We start from the raw sequence: 21,749 nt of genomic DNA, 5'->3' as shown, positions 1-21,749 counted from the left end.
CAGTCGGAAGGTCATAAAGTTCATGTAGAACTTCCGAGCGAAGGTGTTTCGGAATGACAAGCAGTAGAGCCGGTCCATCCGGCTCAAAACTTTGGCGGTATAATACACCATCGTGGAGCACGAACGAGCGATAGGACTGACTGGAAGATGGTAATTCGAGGCTCTCAATGATAGCACGCAAGGACGCATCATAGCGCTGCTCGTCGCCGATGCATGTCACTTGCGAAAAGGAAAAGACGCAAGGCTCGGTGTCGGTGTCATGCATAGTGCTCGACTCAGCGACCGGGTAGCGCGACAGGCAGTCTGCGTCCTGATGTAGGCGTCCGGACTTGTACGTCACCGTAAATGTATACTCTTGGAGTCGCAGAGCCCAGCGCCCGAGCCGGCCAGTAGGATCCTTCAGTGACGTAAGCCAACATAGCGCATGATGGTCAGTTATCACAGTGAAATTAGTGCCATATAAATATGGGCGGAACTTTGAGACTGCCCAAACAAGAGCAAGACATTCACGCTCCGTAATAGAATAGTTGCGCTCAGAGCAGCTGTGAGGAGGCGGCTAGCGTAGGCGACAACTCGGTCGTGTCCCCGTTGGCGCTGGGCTAACACGGCTCCGATTCCGTGACCACTAGCATCGGTTTGAACTTCCGTCGGAGCGAATGGGTCAAAGTGAGCCAATATGGGTGGAGTCGTCAGTAGCGTGATTAGGTGAGAAAAAGCAGCAGCTTGGTCGGTACCCCACGTAAATGTGACGTCTTTCTTTAGAAGCTCTGTGAGGGGTCGAGCGATGGTTGCGAAATCTTTCACAAACCTTCTAAAATAGGAGCAAAGTCCTACAAAACTCCGGACGTCTTTGGCTGACTGGGGTAGAGGAAAACTGGTGACTGCACGAATTTTCTCGGGGTCCGGCTGCACACCAGAGGCGTCGACAAGGTGGCCCAACACTGTAATTTGCCGGCGTCCGAAGCGGCACATCGACGAGTTAAATTGGAGGCCTGCAGTGCGGAATATGTCGAGAATAGCTGACAAACGCTGAAGGTGGGTCTCAAATGTTGGGGAATATACAACGACATCGTCAAGATAACAAAGACATGTTGACCATTTGATCCCTTGTAGCAGAGAGTCCATCATGCGCTGAAACGTGGCTGGGGCGTTGCATAGCCCAAATGGCATAACCTTGAACTGATATAGGCCGTCTGGAGTTACAAATGCAGTCTTCTCTTGGTCTTTTTCGTCGACAGCAATCTGCCAGTAGCCGGAACGTAGGTCTATTGTAGAAAAGTATCGGGCGCCGTGGAGACAATCGAGAGCGTCATCGATGCGGGGTAAAGGGTAAACGTCCTTTTTCGTGATTCTATTCAGATGACGGTAATCCACGCAGAAGCGCCACGTGCCATCTTTCTTTTTAACGAGCACAACGGGGGACGCCCATGGGCTCAAAGAGGGTTCAATAATTCCTTTGGCTAACATCTTGGTGACTTCTTGTTGAATTATTTTACGCTCAGTGGCAGACACCCGGTATGGTCGCCGATGAATGGGATGAGAATCACCTGTGTTAATGCGGTGCCTGACGAGTGAAGTCTGGCCGAGTGGACGGTGGTCGACGTCGAATATGTCGCGGTATGAAGCCAGAAGCCGGCATAGCGCGGTTGACTTCTCAGGTTTGAGGTCCGGGGCGATCATGGAGCGTAAGGTCGCATCGAGGCACGTGACATCTTGCGAGTGATGTGGGTGCTCGGGACATACGTCTGCCGTAAAACAGGTGACGTGGTCGTCAATTAGGGGCCTTAGTGTGGCGACCGAAATTCCTTGGGGTAGCACTTGTTTTATGAAACCAAAATTGATAACAGGTAAATATGTTCGGTTAGAGGCCATGCTTACGACAGAGTGTGGAACAGTAATGTCACGCGCCAGGAGAACATCAGTAATCGGCGTCACGATATAATCACCGTCAAGCACGGGAGAGGGTGTTGCCGATTCGATGAATGTGAGAGCTTTAGGCGGTATCCGGAAGAAGTCAGTGGTGCACAAGCTGTTCGGGAGTTCAGGGTCAGAATACGGGAGAAGAGGAAGTTCTAGGCAGAGAGTACCGGCGGCACAATCGATGAGGGCAGAATGCGTCGATAGGAAGTCCATGCCGAAGATTAGGTCGTGGGGGCAATTTTCAAGCACCGTAAATAAAACGGGAACATGGCGGCCGGCAATACTAACACGAGCGGCACACATTCCAGTGATGGCCACAGTTCCACCATCAGCGACACGGAGGGCTTCAGTTGCTGCAGGCGTGAGGACTTTTTTGAGCAGGCGACACAGATGAGCACTCATTATAGACACTTGAGCTCCGGTATCAACTAATGCCGTCAAGAAAATACCGTCCACATACACCTCAATCAAGTTCGTATCAGTGGGGAGCGTCAATGGAGGATTTGGATCATTCGCGAGCGATGCAGCACTACCTCCCGGAGCTGCATGATCTAGTTTTCCGTCCGAGAGGATCCACAGTTGACCGGCGACGGATAGCGGCGTGGTTGGGGCGATGGGGAACGGCGACGTTGAGGTGGCGGCGAACGAGCAGTGGAGCGGCTGTTGGGGATGTCGGAAGAAAGGTACACACGACTAGGCGAATACCGACGGGAGTCCTCGTATGGTCGATTAGAGGAAAATTGACTCCAGTTTGAGGGCGTCCAAGTGCTGCGGCAGTAGCGGGAGATATGGCCAACTCGGTGGCAGCGGAAGCAGATCGGCTTGTCGTCTGCAGTTCTCCATTCCGCCGGATTGCGGGATCACGGAATAAAATGTGGTGCATTTGTTGTCATTGGTCTGGAGACGGGTCGGGACACAGAGCAGGCCACAGGAAAACCAAGCTTTGCAATTTCCTGCCTCACGACGGCTTGAATAACGGAGACCGGCGGAGGCGTTTCTGCGGCGCCATGATCGAGCGGATGTGGAGGAAATGGTGCCGGACTTGACGCCTCAAGCTCCCGTCGAACTATTCGTGTCACGCTGTCCTGCATGGGTGGTGCGGCACCGAGATCGGTGCAAGTGGATGTAACAGCCGTATTTGGTAGCCGCGTAAACTGAGGCAGAACACGGCGGCTTTTGGCCATTTCGAAGCGACGGCATTCCTTGATAGTCGTATCTACGGTCGTGACGTTATTGTAGACCAGCAAATTGAAGGCGTCGTCCGCGATGCCCTTAAGTATGTGGCCCACCTTGTCACTCTCTGTCATTTGCTCGTCGACTTTTCGGCACAACGCGAGGACATCCTGTATGTACGAGACATACGACTCTGTTGACGACTGCACACGAGTGGCGAGTTCTTTTCGCGCTTCCATTTGGCGACCGGACGGGTCCCCAAAGATGTCGCGTAGTCGCTCCTTGAAGGTATCCCAGCTGGTGAGCTCGGTCTCATGGGCGTCGAACCAGACCCGTGGGGTGCCGTCCAAGTAAAATATTACGTTGGCAAGCATCACGGTAGGGTCCCATCGGTGTGTGTGGCTAACACGCTCGTACATACGGAGCCAGTAGTCGACGTCGAGCCCAGGTTGTGCGGAGAATTTACCTGGATCACGGGGGGTGGGCATCGTCAGGTATGTAGTGGCTGGAGCTACAGATGGAGACGCTGCCAGGCTGTTGTCATTGGTAGCCATGGCCGGAGACTGAATGGTGCGGCCACTGCGAAGCTTCGTGGTGAAGACGGGGAACGTTCCACCTCCACCAAATATGTTACGGAAAAGAAGAGACGCCGTAACGACGAGGCTGGGGATTAGATATATTCCAAACCAGCGGTAATGGCGTGCCCGGTTCACCAGCGATCGAGCGGAGACAACCCTTCGTCTTCCTCGTCAGGCACACACGCGCGTCGCCCCCTAGAATATCAGTATACATGCATGTAGCAATATATATATATATATATATATATATATATATATATATATATATATATATATATATATATATATATATATATATTTCAATGTTCTGTTGCAATTACGCTTAGTTTATAATTTTGATTATTGCTTATGTTGCCTCTAACATTGTTTTAACTCAATTTGCCCTTAACAGGAGGTCCCAATACAGTCTTTGACTTTGGAACCTCCTTTTGTATACTAAAGACATGTCACATTCTTGTATTCTTACCAACAAAAAATCTGAAATTGATCAAAGCAATTGATCGAAAGAGAGAAAACATGCTAGCAAAAAAATTCCCTTTCCACGTGGCGGGCTTCAAATCCGTGTGCTCGCAACACGAAGGTGAGCGTTTTAATCCCTCATACATTGCGTAATATCATACAGTAAGGCGGTGGGATAGCGAAGTGAGGGTCAGGAGAAAGAGGAGCTGGAGACAGAATGAAGTGCATCATTTAAAGGATGAGAAAGAGAAAATATAGAGAGAAAAATGCAAAAGGATAAAGAAAGATGAGATACAATCAAAGTATAAGAAATATACAAGCAGAGAAAGATTGATAAAAAGAGAAGATGCAAGCAAGAAAGAGAGCCATACAAAGTATGGAAAAACAAAGAAAGCTAGAAATATGAAGAAAGAGAAAGAAAAAGCGAAAGGAAAACAGGGAGAAAGAAGTAGAGCTTAGAAGAATAGAAATTGGAATTAAAAGGAAAAAGGCACAAAACAGAGAAGTGAGAGAATAGAGATCAGGAAAGAAAGAGGAAACAATATAGAAAGAAAAGAGGCCGTACATCTAGCTGCGCAGTTCCTTCGGGCTCTGCTCAAGTAGTACGAAGCTTCCCATAAGCTTCACTATCGCTTTAGCAGTGCGCTCTATTGCAAGCTAGGCAAAAAAATGCACTATTTTATCCGCATTCTCTTGACTACAAGGCAGAACAAGCATCTGTTTTAGGTGTTTGATACCGAGGCGCGTAGTGATCCGAAAGAACAAGCGACAATCAATCGTTTCTCAAATGTGGTCATGCATACTGTCGTTTAGAATCTCTGGAAACAGGTGTCATCATTACAGATGTCACCACTGCATTTTCGACCGGACGCCCTGTCATATAAGTGTGAGAATCAGGAACAACGGCTGCCATTAATTCTGAGCCACTGTGAAAAAACTGCTTCAAATGTCAGCTCAAGTCTGCTTAGGAATATGTGCATTGCTTATTATCCTATCGAATAACACCCAGAACTTCTAAAATAATCGAAAACAAATGACTTCATCAGGCAGCTTGCTACAGTAGAGACTAGCGTCATGGTGTTTCAACAAACATAGTTCTTCGACCAAGTTCTCGGCCCGGTTAGGTGATTTTGAGAATGTTATGCCTTTTTTTGCCATCTTGCGCGCACTGCATTCCCAACATTGCACTCCCACAAAGATTACGTCTCAACTACGGTTGAAGAAAGTTTGCCATGCCACCATGGAACTCACGAACAATGTAACGTTAGTTTGGTCTTTCTTAACATATAAGTCTACAAATAATGCGGCTTCGAAGTTGCCCTATTCTAATCTCCATTGGGATGCGATGCCGCAAACGCCAGAGTGAGCTTCTAATACGTGACTCATGGCACAAGGTTTCGACCTCGGAGCTAGCTGAACATACGTACTTTTAGGCGTCGTTTGAAGCACCAGTCACTTCGAGAGTCTAGCGGTGAGTCGAGATGCTTGAGGTGGCACTGCCTTCAATATGGGCTTCTTCATAGTGTTTCTTCACGCAAAGGCTACACACCAAGAATTACAACGTAAGGCGCTGTCCTGACACTAACCTTACGTTGATATAATCTCGGAAGACTTCATCGGCGCCTACCAGAACCTTATTTTCAAGGCCTTGATGTCTATTCGATGGGTTCGTTATAGCTACTTCGGCGTTCACTTCGAGTTCAAACTCGATGACAACATACTTTTCGGTGTGTAGAATTTCGCCATAGTTGTGGATGGTTTGGAAGTCAGCAAACGTTCGGTGTGAGGACACCTCTATAGTGATCTCGAACGCCATCACAACGTAGCGTCTAGGTGGTACGTGTCTGAAGTGGAATACGGAATGGATACTTATCTGGACTTTATAACGGGACAGCACGTCTTGTCCCGGGTGTCGTCATTTTCGATCTATAGAGCTCACGCACGACCAGTGTTTATTCCTTCTCGAATACACCTAACGGTGTGCCACCCTGGCCGAGATAGCCGACGTGACTCGCTGAAGCCTGGGCGGTTTTGACAACATAGCGCATGCCCCGCCACGGTGGTCTAGTGGCTAAGGTACTCGGCTGCTGACCCGCAGGTCACGGGATCAAATCCCGGCTGTGGCGGCTGCATTTCCCATGGAGGCGGAAATGTTGTAGGCCCATGTACTCAGATTTGGGTGCACGTTAAAGAACCCCCGGTGGTCACAATTTCCGGAGCCCTCCACTACGGCGTCTCTCATAATCATGTAGTGGTTTTGGGACGTTAAACCCCACCAATCAATCAATCAATCAACATAGCGCATACGTGCCCGGCGATCAGCCTTGCTTGAACAACAAGGTCATGAATTCTCATGATTGGAGCCTGATTGATTGGAAAGAACGTGGTTGCTAGCTGTGTACTTCTTGCACGCATCCACAAATGCTTATCACTAGATGAAAACCCACGTTTTTTTTTTTTGGTGGTGAGGTTTCTAAGAGTTGAGCCTCATTGTTTTCTGCCCGCAAAACTGAAACCGAAACTTAACAACTGCATAACGCAAACAGAACTGTGTAACAAACACAATTTGTGTGTACCTCATTCGAGTATATGACAGCACAACACATGATCATTCGTGCCATCATCTGCACCATTCATCTGTCCGTCCATCGTACACCTATCCATCCATCTGCCCATGCGCATGTCAATGTGTACGTCCGTCCATCGACAGATGTACGAATAAATGGAATTCGTTAACATTCCTTATATCGTTTATCATTTCGTCAATGGAAAATGTAATAAAGGAACTTGTTGTAGCTGCAGCGCTTTGAATCGGGAAACAGCATGGCAAAAAGCGAAGGTGAAGCACAAGAACTCACCCCACATCAGATGAAGTTCTGTAAATAAATCACTCATTTGTCAGTGTATCTAATGACATTCTGTGTTCTTCAATATTGCCAGTAGTCCATCGCACCTCGAAGAGCCATTATATAAACCCAAATAAAATATATATAGGAACCACAATAAAGAGCACCAACCGATCTTTATAAGTCAATCTTTATTAGAAGAAACAGATCGTTTCCTTGTGGGCTAATATACGTGACTATGACTATTGCATACAAAACAAAAAAAATCATGTCATGCAGGTGTGGCCACCACAACAATTTATCTGACCTTAAAACACGCGTCTAGGAGCAGCTGCCTGTATTACACACAATGTGGCCCCCCAGTGCGACCAACGCAATTTCTGTGATTTGGTGTGGTTAGTTCGACCATCTGTCTCAATTCGGGGGGTACGACTTCTCCAGCCTCACGAAGTATGGACATGAAATCGTGGGCCTGTCCCTTATCCTGACGCTTCAAAAACGAGTATGCCACGACGACACCGTCAGAGTGCGAAGCATGTTCCAGGCGCCTCTTGTAATTCTCCGTACTACTGGTGTAGTCATAGTTGATCACGTAGCGTATATTTCCGGCTCCACCTAACTTTCGTGAGCACACGTCGGTGGACACAAGAACGTGAGCTTCTTTACCCCGGGAAGTCATAAGGGCACGGTTCATGTCATTGTTCTTCTTGTTTCCGTGACGACGACGGGCCACTCTCGAAGTAAAAACAAAGACACAACATCGGCCACCATCTACTTCGTTTCCGCTAAGTCGATGACCATGTGACGTCTCTCGTTCAGGATGTCCTCAAGAAGAGTGATAAATCGATCGTTCTTCTCTGCCTCGTCACATACGGTGATCTGTTCGACGCTCTTATCAGAAGGCGCCATCTTCGCCCCAGTGCTGATCAGGACGTAGTCTTCTGGCAGGTCCTCGAAGACAGGATACACGTCCTTTGTACGATAGCTAAGCCATGTGTGAGAGTCAGAATGACGCCATTGTTTGATGGCCAGAACATGATCTTCGAGTTCCGTAACCACAACATTGTCTACTCCATCAGACACCACATACGTGCATTGAAGTAGCCCCAGTCTTCCTTCTTGAAAGCACGCGAGAAAATGACCGAGAGTGTTCATAGATAAGAGGACGTTTCTCGATTTCCCCTTGCGGTGTCTGTTTAGAATTGCAATTTGAAAGACACGCGACTTGAACCTGCATTTGCAATTTCCGACTGGTTTAATCTTGATGGTGTGGCTTCGATCCACTGCGGGTACTTGCGATGAGGGTAAGCGGGCAGAAGTGCGTAAAAAGAAATCCAAGAGGAAATTTTACACGCATATTTGGGGAGCCATTCTTTCTCTTGAAGGTTCGATTGAATGATTGATTGATTGATTGATTGATATGTGGGGTTTAACGTCCCAAAACCACGATATGACTATGAGAGACGCCGTAGTGGAGGGCTCCGGAATTTTCGACCACCTGGAGTTCTTTTACGTGCACCCAAATCTGAGCACACGGGCCTAACGTTTTCGCCTCCACCGGAATTGCAGCCGCCGCAGCCGGGATTTGATCCCATGACCAGCTGGTCTAGCCCAGCACGGCGGGGCTCTTGAAGGTTCGAAGTTACTATGCAACAACTGCCACTATAATATGGCCGTAATACCTAATATATTTTTAAAAAGTTCAATTATTCTAGTTCCGCATGGTGCTTCATCATAGCGGGGCTTATACTTAGTGTTTTAGAGTGACAAATATTAAGGCGATAGCCTTAGCAATCTCCTTTCGGAAAAATGCTGGTGTCACCATTGGTATCGGTGTCGGTGTTGGCGTTGAAAGCGAAAAATCCTAATTTACTGCCTGACTAAAAAGTCGAGGAAGATGCAACTAAAATAAATAAGTTTTTCACGATCGAGTGAGCATTTAACCAAAGCCACTTACGTGGCAAGCATTTGTTCCTTTACGTAGTCACGCGCCTGCTTGAAAATTCAATGTGAAGAGCTTCCTCTGCTTAGAAATGCAGTGAAAACAACTCGTTTTACAAACACACACGTCCTGTATTCAGGCTTCACAATACAAAATGTAATACTTTAGTGATAGTGCGTTGTACAAGCGCACACTGCCATAGAGCTTCACAAAAAGTGACAATCATAATGAATTCGTGGTTTGGAGATGGCTACGCATTACAAAAAGCACACATCTTACTGCACGTATTTTTTAAGACCTGTTAGTATGTGCAATGCAAGCTGGAAAACATTTCACGAGCATAATTGCTCGTGGTTTAAAGCATGCTACCCAATACACAAAATGCAGTCATATACGAAAGCTGCACTTACACTAGCCACTTTCAACTTTATCGATTACATTGTACGAATCCACAGTTTTAATTTCTCGAGTAACATCGTTCAATAAAAAGTGTGCACTAAGTAGTTGAAGAAAGCCCTACGAAATGAACGTCGCTATCGCGTTCAAGTCTTGAAGGCGAAGCCTAAAGAACCCACAATTTTAGATTATGAAGTGGCCCCACCGCGGTGGTCTAGTGAAGTTATTCGGCTGCTGACCTGCAGGTCGCGGGCTCGTATCCCAGCTGCGGCGGCTGCATTTCCGATGGAGGCGGAAATGTTGTAGGCCCGTGTGCTCAGATTTGGGTGCACGTTAAAGAACCCCAGGTGGTCGAAATTTCCGGAGCCCTCCACTACGGTGTCTCTCATAATCATATGTTGGTTCTGGGACATTAAACCCCACATATCTAGATTATGAAGTCATCTATAGGTTGTATTGTACAGCGATTTCCAAGAAATTTTCTTTGGATTAGTTTAATAGAACGTTACCACGTAAAATATTCATTACCACAGCCAGACTTCTGTATTGTTTATGTTAGGTATTTGAGGGTGCACACAGACATCCCCGGAAATGAGGCTATGAAATACAAAATGTCGATCCTTGAAAAGTTCAGATTACTTTAGAGAAGGTGATCTTCGACAATATGTTAGCGCGAAGAGTTCTGTAGGAACCTCTACGCGCTTTCTCATTTAAATTCACTGTGTATTCCAATCAGACGCCTGTATACTTTTTTGTAGTTTTAATATCTGGCACGGTAATATAACACTCGTAAACTGCACCTTGTGCCGGTTATAGGAAGAATATTACAGTTTGTTACTTATCGAACAGTACCATTGCTAGTAATTCAAGGTTTTGATGCATGTTCACCAGTTGGTGACCATGGCAACAAATTCGAATGTCTTCTGAAGAACAACATGCAGCTCAAAATTTGCAGCGCGCTGCTGAATCACGAAAGAAGCAAAAAAATTACACTATATTCATGAAGTGACTGAGAAAAAGTGGGGCGAAGCGTCCATTCATCCGTCCGTCCATGCTTCCATCTGTCTGTCCGTGCGTCTCTCTGTCCGTCCGTGCTTTCATTCGTCTGTGCTTCTGTTCGTGCATCCATTCGTCCGTGCTTCTCTGTGTCTGTCCGTGTGCGCGTCTGCCTGTCTGCCTGTTCGTACGTGCCTCCATCTATCCGTCCGTCCGTCCGTGAGTCCGTCCGTCTGTTCGTTCGTGCGCCCGCACGCATAGAAAAACAAACACGTCTACGAACGTATGGGCGCTTCTCCCTCCCTTATCATCATTCACTCCATGGATATGCTGTGAGTTTTTGTATCGTATATTTTCATCATATACAAGTACCGCCATCTAGCGGACACTCCAAGAACAAAATGCAAGCACTGACTTGTACGGGGTAGGATGCAATAACTCTGGCAGATGAGAGAATGAGCACAGGAAGAGAGAGAGGAAAAAGTGAAGAAAAAGCCAAGAAGAAAGAGAGCAATCAATAACAAAAAATGAAAGAAACACGGGAATACACACAGATATGCATAAAGACAAGGAAAAAGCCACAGAATAATAAAAGTAGCACAATCAGACATAAAAACAGAAAGAGGCTTAAAGAAAAAGCGAGGAAGAATTAGATCGAGAGAATGAGAGAGAGAAAGAGAGAGATAGAAAACCAAAAACAGTGACAAAGAAAAAGAAATATAAAAAAGCAAAGACAAAGCACAAAATATCGCAGCATATCCATGACGTAAATGGTTATGAGTGGGGCGAAGATTCGGAGGGTTTGATTGGTAAACCGTGAATGGTCCGTCCATCTGTCTGTCTGTCTGTCTGTCTGTCTGTCTGTCTGTCTGTCTGTCCATCCAGTGAGCATTCCAAGTACTGCCATCACGCATCTTTTCATCATATATGCATCATATGCAAGAACCGCCATCCAGCGGACATTCCACAGACTAAACGAGAGGTGGCTACCTACTTCTGCTACTACTACATACATCGAGGACGCATGCACCACGGCTGAAGGAGCTTCGCCCATAAAACAGAGAGCAATAGAAAATTATTAGCTGAAGAAGAGGAAAAAAACATCGCTTAATCCTCTTTTTAGGAATCGGTATAACACGAAAGTGAAACGTGTCATCACAGAGGTAGTTGAGCGTTTATTGTGCATTCTTTTACCACAAGGGCGAAGGAATGAGTGCTACAGAAATAAATGGCAATGTCGGGCGAAAAAGGGCAAGCAGTTCGAAACTTGCCGGGCGCACCTCAAGCGGAATACACGCATGAAATGAGCATACACAGGATGAACACGGACAACCAACTATCACAGCTTGGCACTTAAAGCACACTGCTCAAACAGAAAGAAAGGTACACAAAACGAACGCGCGAGTATACAGAAGACGAGCGCGCACAAATGTCACAATCTTTACTTCTTCGTGTGTGAGCAACCTGCTCCTTTCGTAAACGCGGCCGTGGCAGCGAGCAAATGAGCTTCGTGCTTTCTGTAACCACTGTAACTTCAACCAAACTTGGAGGAAACACCAGGGTACAAACCGCCTGAATTTTGAGATAAGCGCTCACGATAGAGAGTTTACACGCCAAATAGCATCTATTCACACTTTTACCACTTGATGTGGAGGCCTGCACGCGTAGCAACGCGTGGAGTGGCGTGGGACGACGACCTTTTAAGCGAGTTCTGCCAACGCTATCCAACGCGCACTTCTCGCACCATCTAACTACTTACGACGAAAAAGCACTGAAGTTGCTGAGCTCCGAGGACTGCCAATGTTACATGGCATATACAAATGGCTTGTCGTTAGCACCTTTGACAACACGCACTCCGTGCTGTAACGGTTAGCGCCACTCGCTGCGGATTAAAAGGTTGGTGCATAGTTCGACGCTCCGCTAAAGACGTTTTTTCTCGTTTTTTTTAAAGATCTATAGGGATTTACTTTACGGCGTCATATCCGATACAGAAGTACGTCAGCGGAGCCGTGGTGGACCCTGGCATGAAACACTTTTGTGTTGAAAAATAGCAAAGTTCCCACAACTCCGCACTTTTTCCGGGCTTGGCACCACTAGTGCGAAGCTTGCTTCAAAGCCCCTGTTGCAAATAAAGAAGGAAAAAGGGGCGGCGGGCAAAAGCACGAGTCAGGGGCGATGCATTCCTTAGTTGACCTTCGATGTAGCCAGACGATTGGGTCCAGGTCCCCTTCTTCATTTCTTACGCTTCATTTCTCACAATTCTTTTTGGGGCCAAAACCCACCCGGTGATGTAGTGAATTCATGTAGTGAATTAGTGTAGTGAATTAGTTAGGGATGTGGTGTAGTGTAGTGTAAGCGTTCGGGAGAAGGTGCGCTGATCTGGTTCTTTCATCTCTTCTGCGATCGGATGGGACCCACAAGTCGACACATTTAGAAGTGGCGGCCTTGTTATTGACGGCTCATGTCACGGTGAATGACCCCGCGTCCGATCACCCCGAGCACGAGGCCATCCTCCGGCAGGCCCATGTCCGGTAAAGAACACGGGAACAGGACGTTCCCTTCTCTCAGGCCGAGCTCGAGGCGGTTGTTTGTCAAATGCGCGACAAGTCGACCCCCGGTCCAGATGACATAACGTCGCCTATGGTGGAATGTTTGGTTCAGACTCGGGCAGCATTTCTCCTGTGGCTGTTCAACGCTTCACTTAGCCTCGGCCACTTCACATCGCCGTGGCACCGGGGGCGCATAATTTTCATTCGGAAGCCCGGTCGATTATCTGAGCTCACGACATCGTATCGCCCGATCTGCGTAAATTCTATCTTGGGCAAGGTTCTTGAGCGCCTTTTGAATGGCAGGCTGTACGTTTTCTTGCATCAAGGTGGACACATCCATCCTCGCCAGTACGGCTTTATGCACGGTAGGAGCGCGGTACTGGCACAACACCAGTTTCACGAATGCCTCCTTTGACTCAAGGCCTAGCGGACTTCTGTGGTGTTGATGTCGACAGACTTTCAGGGAGCATTAGACACCGTCTGGCACCTGCTAGTGCTTCAGTTCTTCTGCGATCGTTGGTTGCCGTCGCAGCTTTTTCATCACCTCCGCTCTTTCCTGACGGACCGTGCCGTCGTGTTCAAGTCGCACGCCGGGCAGATAGATGCACATCCTTAGCTGGGTTGTCCACAAGGCTCGCCTCTTTCGCCACTCCTGTGGAACATCATCTACGGCCTCTTGTCACACCCCATGCCCGAAGGAGTGGTGGTACAGGCGTATGCCGATGACACATTCGTTATCATCCCGGGTTCTACACACCAGGCCCTTGGAGACAAGGGCTCTGAGATGCTGAGTGAATGGAGCACTGATTGGGTACGTCGAAAGTAAAGCTAAGCCAGGAAAAGGCGTCCTGTGTGCTGTTCTCCTGCGGGGTGGGCGGGATAGAGCGCGTTCGTCTCTCTATTAGAGCAGACGGCTCCCAGAACAGTCTAAAATATGTGGACAAGCTGCGGGCCCTGGGCGTCGTTTTCGATCGCCACCTCTCCTTCTTCGCGCACGCCGACCATCTGCACAACAATGTGAATCACCTAGCAGTGAAAGTGGTTGCCTTTAAAAATATGGCAGGCACCCTCCGGCCAGACGCAATTTGATAGCTATACAGACAAGTCATGCTGCCGGCTATAGCGTACGCCTCAGCCATTTGGTGGCCTGACCGACCCGATTGCTGTCTGAAAAGCCGCCTTGTATCCGTCCAACGTTCGGCCTTGTTGTCATTGACAGGCGCTTATCGCACGACTCAAAAGGTGGCATTGCAGGTCCTCCTGCATGCTCCCCTGATCGAGATCGAACTGCGTTTCCTTAATGAAGAGTTCGCCCTCTTACAGCTACGGCGTGCCACCACGTGGGAAGGGCAGACAATGAACCCCCCGGAAGGTGGCTCTGCCACTGAACAAATGATACTTTCATCCGGATGAGACCCCCTGCGTGCAGAACGTGTCTCGCCTTTCGGTTTCCGAGGCCAGGGAAATGGCAAGGCGTCCGGGCATCCACGTTTACTCGGACGGCGCGTACACGCACCATACTGTCGGAGCTGCGTACATAGCGTTCGGGATAGCAACCTCTATCGTTGCGGCCAGCCGTTTCCGGGTGCTGGACGCCTCGAGTGCCTACTGCAAAGAGGTAGGGGCACTCACCGAGGCCCTTCAGTAGCTGAAGTCATGCAAGTCTTGTTAACCCGGTCACATTTACACCGACTGTCTGTCCATTTTGCAGGCACTCGCAAGCCCGCATTGCCTAGATTCACGTATCGTGCACATACGCGAGCTAATCACTCAGATCTCGTTGGCCCGAACCCTTCGAGTATTCTATGTCCCGGGACACAGGGGAATATTCGGCAATGAGCTCGCTGACTTCTTAGCAGCGATGGCGTCCGATAAGTTCCAGAGGTCACGAGCCTGCCAGCGTTTTTTCCACCCAATCGTCACCTAATTATTTTACTCACGGGACATGGTCAACTTCAACTTCTTTTTCTCTGTTTCGGACTAATGAGGGAACCGCTCTGCCCCTGCCCTTGCAGCAAGCACTGGCCCTCACTTCACCACTACTACGAGGATTGCGATCTTACCGCTCACATCAAGGACCTTCTGCGGCCTCGCGATGCCCTTAGGGGGGGGGGGATTGCGCGGCCGTTCCCTTGAGCCGCCAAAACCGGGCGCTGCTCACCATGGTCGTCACCACCACCAGCGCCCAGATACCTGGCATGACACGGTAACACGGCATTTTACACTTGTCACCCATACCAGAGACCTGGCTGGAGACGATCTGTCTCGTTGACGCACAGGTCCTTCGGCCAAGTGCGGCGGGGTTGTCCCCCCTGCCTGTGCGCGACAGGTAATCGTTGAAGGCGGGTCAGACGGTCAGGCCGTGCCTGGTGCTCCGTTCCAGGTGATGGGAGGAGCCCCATCGAACAACCAGAACGCCTGTGAGAACCGCCAGCATTTGAGACTCTTTTGGGATCGTTGGACTGCCGTAATCGTAGACCGTGCTCCCTGCGTTTGTACAGGACCTGTACCACGTAAACAATGCACTTTCATTGATGTGTTTGTTTTCATTTTACGTCTCGCTCTCACGTCCTTCCACCATTCGCTCCGGACTCATGGCCTCCTCCACTTTCTTCCGCCATCGTCTCCCGTCTCTTTTCATTTAGCCCTAATCGTTCACCATTAGGGCATGATGATGACTGCAAACAAATACACCGCAGGTATTTATGCTATCCCATCCAACGTCTCAAGCTTGTGAACACCACAGCCGCCCTTGCCTTGCTCTAAGTCTTTAGCAGCAGAACTTCGATCCCCATGCTTGCAACCCTGCGTCCTGTGCACCTCTCCCGAACACACTGTTCAGGATTGCTCCGAACGTCTTCCTCTGGAAGAGATGTGGAAGAAGCTTCATGCAGAAAAGCTATGCTTTCGCTGCGCCAAACGCAACCTTTCAGCCAATGATTGCCGCACCGCCAGAACCCTGCTATGCAACCGATGCACGGGACAACGTTTAGCTTCGTTGTGTGACATTAAGAACGTAACAAGCCACTCGCAGAGTACCAACTACATCTCGGCCCAAGATCACGCACCAGGGTCCACCAGCACCCGTTCTCGGGCCGCAACTTCGTTTTCGACCGGCTTAACGGCCCCTCTCGTACTGACATCACAGCAGGCCGCGAGTTTGCTTGTTACCGGCCTCACGACTACTCTCACCTCAACTTCGCCGCAGGCCGCGACTTCGCTTTTGACCGGCTTCGCGGCCGCTCTCGCACTGACATCGCAGCAAGCCGCTACTTGGCTTGCGACCAGCCTCATGACTACTTTCGCCTCGACGCCACCGCAGGCCACAAATTCGCTTTCAACCTGCCTCAAAACGCCTCCCGCATCGACGTCGAAGCAAGCGACGACTTCACCTTCCAGTGGCCTGCCGACATCAACGTCAACCACAACTCTAACGAGTTTTGAGCGCATGCCAAAAGACCTGCCGCTTTCCCAGTGATTCACGGCGCTTCGGTGAAAAGACTCGTCCACAAGGTTTGCCATTGATATCTTGATGTCCAAGGGGAAACCCGGGTTCACCATGCGCATTGATCACAAGGATACGGTTTCCTGCACTCTGAGCTGCAGCTCACCAGGACAGTCTCTCGTACCAGACGAAGAAGGCAAACGTATGTACAATCAGTCACGTGGCAGCATGTGCCTTCAGGACATGCCCTAGAAGCAACAGTACGTGGAGTACAGCGACAGCGACTCTCCCTACACGCTCCTCAAGCCCGATCTTGGCAGTAGGGTCTCTAGTTAGTTTCCCCTCAAGTTAAAACAGGTCAAGGACCTGGAGTGCGAGCATCAGTGCTGCTAAGAGCCACGCTCAACCGTGTACGTGCACCTCATGGCCGTCTACGATGCTACCACATATGATGAGATGTTGCCTGACACCAGAGACCTGCGCTGCACGTACAAGCGCCACATCACACATCTCCAGCACTACGCCATGCGCATCATACAGGGATCCGGTGCAAACAAGGACTCTCGTGAAGTGGGACACCCTGTGATCGCCAAGTCGTTGGAAGACACCTGCAATGATACTAGCGAATACGCCATCAAGGCTGAGAATCTCGCACCCGTAAACGTAAGCTCGTTGCACGCCGTCTTTCAAGATGCCGTACTGGACACCGACAATGTGCTACCAGCAGAAGCACCCGTGGACGAACCTCTGCTGCCCTCGAAAGTGGCCGAGATTCCCATCCTTGGTGAAGTCATCACGCGAAGGAACCAGAATTCATCAGTGTCATCGTTGTTTTCATCGAGCGGGGAAGAAAAATCATCGTCGATTTCGGAGTCTTCTTTCATATCGGAAGCATCTGCAAGCCAGGCACACGATCAGGAATACCTGAAATCCGAAATGGTCAAATAGCAAATGACCGCGCAGCACCTACAGAAGCTTCAGATGCAAAACCAAGAACCGAGGACGAATATCACTCCCAAGGAGCACGCAAAATATCTGGAAACCTCGTGAATCTACAAAAGCAAGCCAAAATCAGACTCCTCATACTGCAAGCGATGCAAGAACATCAAAAACCCCCCTTATGACCCGAACATGGATAACAACGTGTTCACGAAGTATTCTGGACACCATAGCGAGATTGGACGACTTCACCCACAAGACAAACTACCGCCTCGCTCAGCTTCATCGTCATTGACAAATCCCTTCTTCATCACAGTGTTACACATTCTGGTAGATTCACTTAAAGCGTGACATCGACAAGCGCTGACGGATCGTCTCTGAGAACGCTGGCGAAAGAAGCGCTTGTTGCCTCTGCGTTCGGCCCACGAAGCGGCACTGAAGGCACCACCTTGACTTCAGGTCGCGGCGACGTTGTCCTGGAGCACGACGGCTCACCGCCAACAACGTGGAAGATGGTTCGCGTAACTGAATTGCTTCGCGGCCGTGACAACATCTCACGGCAAGGACTCAAGCCTACCTGCGTTTCGGTAATTCGCAATGCGCCGCTTGAGGCTTGTTTCCCCTTTTACTGCTTCTCACTCGCCAATGTCCACCTGAACTTCTGCCGCTGTGCACCCGAACATTGCCGCGAGTTTCGGCGGCCGCGGGAGTGTGTTGAAAATAAAGGAGGAAGAACGATCGGCGGGCAGGAGCACGAGCGAGGGGCGCTGGCTCACTCAGTTGTTCCTTTAACCTTCGATGTAGCCAGACGATCGAGTCCGGGTCCTCTTCGTTTCTCACAACCCCTATACTTCGTAAAAGTCAGGCCATCCGCTCTCTCCCTCACCGCCTCCTCTCCAACGCGTTGTTTTCTTTTTTCTTTCGCTTGTGACGTTGGCCCCCCTGTAACGCGCCACGAGCTTGCAGTTTGCTTTCGAGCCGGTGAGAGGAGTAAGCGGCGCAGATAAAAAGAATGCTTTACTTTTTCAAAGATTTCAGCTTGCCAAACTTTTTTTTCAATCGAAAGCTGCTCCGAGATAGCAACAACATCCGAGTTTAGTGCCATAGTTTTGCACCACCACCGCCATCGTCCGTGACCTCTAACACACAACATGAAACAAAAAATCCAGAATCATGTGGGATCAGATTCCAGGTGCTCTTTGTGGGAGGCCAGTACTTTACCACAAAGCCACGTCATTGCTTGAAGCTTACTGGTGAAAAGAAATTGTACAAGTGTCATGCCAGGCAAGAAAGTCGTTCACTGATATAACTTAGCATTAAAATAATTACCATAAACCACACAGCGAGAATGGTATAAAGAGATAGTGGTTTAGAGATTCCAACCCATTACAAAGGGCTCAGCCATAACTCTGCATCGTCATCAGCCACCGAATCAACCAAGTGCACAAAACAATTAACGAATGTTAAGCGGGTACCTCGCTTCTTCGCATTCTAGAAGTAACGGCATGTTTGAAGCTTCTTTGCAAAAAAAGATACGACGATTTATGCTGAAGTGGCTACCTTGCAAGTTTACCAGTAGTACTTGCCCCAAGGGCGTTTACAACGGTATCTGCAGAAGCCGATGATCCACCTTTGGCTGTCAGTGAGCTGCGTAGCCTGTGTAGGCTTCATATTGTTTTCTAACTGCATGTATTTTATCGCCGGCTTTCAGAAGTCGAAAATGAAAAAAAAAACTTCTTAAAAAGCACTGTCATGGGTCATTGGTCGCCATTATACTAAAACACTTGCCTTCTTTTCAAGCGCTTCTATCCTTTATGCTGTGACGCACTGACTGCTTGAGGCTATTGGACAAATTTCATGCCTTCGGTTTATTGAAAGCACGTGTGCTATAATTTCGCAGATGGCTATGTTCTCATCTCAATACGTATTAGTAATTTAGTAAGATATTCGACATGGGTAATCTGTGCACAATTTATACGGAGCTGTGACTACATACGCTGTGTCTACGTATGTGGTATATCTGACGTCACAGATAGCATAGACTTTGATTCTACCCCATGTGACTCCTAGCACAGATCTGTTAATGAGTCAGTAGAAACAGAAGAGACATTTCTTTCATGTTCCTAATCTCATTTTTCTTCCTCAGTGCGGGGTAGCCAAGTGGGTTCAGCCTCAGCTAACCTAACTGCTTTTCCCTTATCCTTTCCTCTATTCCTCCACTTTTGAATAAAAGAAAACTGCGATATGAAGAAACCCTTCATTCGTTCAGTGACATTTCAAAGGGCGCAGAGAAATGACGTTTGCATTATCAATGGTAGCTTCATACAATGGACAAAAGAAAATTATTCAAATAAATTTTTTATTCGTTCAATGGCATTTCAAAGTGCGGAGAAAAAAGACGTTCACCATTTTGGCAACAGCTTCCTAGATATTTATATTGTGTTTAGTTTCCTTCAAAAATTAACAGCACCTGCAATGCGACATTATTATGATAACCTTTTTTTTCTCTCGTTCAACTGAAGGAGCTCGTTCACAGCTGTGAAGACGTTGACACCGCTACACTTGGGCGACCTTAACCTGCTATTAAAGGGTTCACTAAAGTGCCGTCGTAGTAATCGCTGCAGTTGTGTATTCCCATTTCGCGCAAATACTTCAAGCTTAGCATAGGATGTACATTTCAAGACATACTGCATTCACGAGTGGTTCTGGAACACGGGAGTTTAGGTGTGGAACATTTTAGTGGCCGGAATGTCGTATAACGTCGTATGCAGTGATTGTATGTTGTCGTACACTGCCCGTACGAATTGCGTAGACAATTTCTACGTCACAGTCAACAAACTTGTGCGTATGCTTGACGCCACATCCTGCATCCCACGCGTGAAAGCTTAGACGTTTATTTTTTCTCACAGATCAGACAGCTTCCGGGAAGACGAGGACACGACATCAATGCCATATCGCACCACCATGCACATTTTTGATGCCATGCGCGGGCGTGTGCACTGTAAACCAAATTACACCCATATAGGTGTTTTAATGTCTACCCCTACAATCCACGAAATCGGTGTATCAAGCACGACTACACCTATACCATGGGCGGATTTCCGGATTTACACCCTATGGCACAAACATTTTTTCGGGTGTAAAGGCAACTGTACACCCAAGTGGCCTTAAGGGAGTGAGGGTGTAAAAGCGAATGTACATCCAAGTAATCTTAAGGGCGTAAGGGTGTAATATTGCTATGACACCCTAACACCCGTAAAAACAAAAGTAGTGTAGGGGTGTAATTAGCTCAAACAGCAAAAAGGGTGTGGGGGTGTTCATGCTGAATAATGCCCCAACACCCATGCGAAAAATACCATAATTCGAATGTTACCCATTTCCAGTAGGCCCCTGTAGAAGCACGTGAAAGCTTACCCTTCAGCTAGACCTTTCATGTGCAGATGTCCTATTTTAGTGACTCCTGCCACAGTGTGGTAATCCTGGCCCTAGCACAGCTTTTATGGTGCATATATGAAGCACAGCATATAAGGCTCTCACATATAACACGTAACCTTGGCTGAATGCGAAGGCATCACTCAAAATGAGCTGTCACACATAACAGAATGTTCACAAAGTCATGCCATAGTGCGAAATGAAATCAAGCTTAATTTTATTAGGCACAAAGCACATACAGGCTTCAGAGACAAATTGCACCTTAATCAAAAGCATTTTTCAATTGTGCAAAGCAGAATGCCATTTGCTACAAAAGAAGACCGAAAATCGGACGTCAATGGTACGGCATGGAGCTCTAACGACCAATGCATGCATATCAAAGTAGAACAAAAGAGCCTTTATTTGCACTTAAAAATGTAAAACTAATTTTAACACACTTCAATGCAGCACAAAAGCACAGTCCAGTGAAGCATACAAACAGCTGGAAGAGTAGTGCAATGCAGCATGCCTTATTTCTCTAATATACTGAAATAATATATCAATGCACTACAATTACCACATTATTACGCCACAGTTTGAATGTGTTGTGGCATGCCTTATGCATATTATGCAAGGCTTGTGGTATTTTAATGAATGTAATGACAAAACAGCCTTGAAATGGCATTTTCATTTCACAATAACACTTGTGTGTTCAGACATTCAGAATACTGGAGCAACAATAATACAGGAGTGAAAACAATAGGCACACTTACAAAAGCTTAACAGTGTCACTAGATACTAACCCTGAAGAATAATTGATTTAAAGATGTAAAATATCGAGCGCATCACATAATATGTCCCCCTGAAACAATGCAACATCAAAGAACATAAAATGGACACACAAAAGCAGCGTGAAAGAGTAACCACTTACAGCTAGCAGAGGTGAAGCAGCCAAGCTATCATCTGGAGCAATATCTTGGAGCATCATATCTTGCTTTTCCAGGGAGAAAATTTAAATTCGGAGCAGGTTTCAGGAAAAACAAACGCAGCATTTTTTAACTTGAAATTCCGAATTTACAGCATTGATTGATATGT

The 21,749-nt window shown here is 47.9% G+C and overlaps 1 protein-coding gene and 1 long non-coding RNA gene across 3 annotated transcripts in view; one reads left to right on the top strand and one right to left on the bottom strand.

Moving 5' to 3' along the window:
• Positions 1 to 18,818, bottom strand: part of LOC119181017 (uncharacterized) — a 141,263-nt gene extending 122,445 nt beyond the window's left edge. The window contains exon 1 of the long non-coding RNA XR_012886540.1: positions 18,804 to 18,818. This is a non-coding gene — a long non-coding RNA (uncharacterized LOC119181017). The remainder of the gene's footprint in view (positions 1 to 18,803) is intronic.
• LOC142774754 (uncharacterized) overlaps positions 1 to 21,749 on the top strand; it is a 128,373-nt gene that overhangs the window by 36,395 nt on the left and 70,229 nt on the right. The window lies entirely within an intron of this gene.

This window comes from Rhipicephalus microplus, chromosome 10 (genome assembly GCF_043290135.1).
Source record: "Rhipicephalus microplus isolate Deutch F79 chromosome 10, USDA_Rmic, whole genome shotgun sequence".
In the NCBI taxonomy this organism is placed as follows: Eukaryota; Metazoa; Arthropoda; class Arachnida; order Ixodida; family Ixodidae; genus Rhipicephalus; species Rhipicephalus microplus.
Note: the sequence above shows the minus strand (reverse complement) of the source record. Positions and strands in the feature narration are given on the sequence as shown.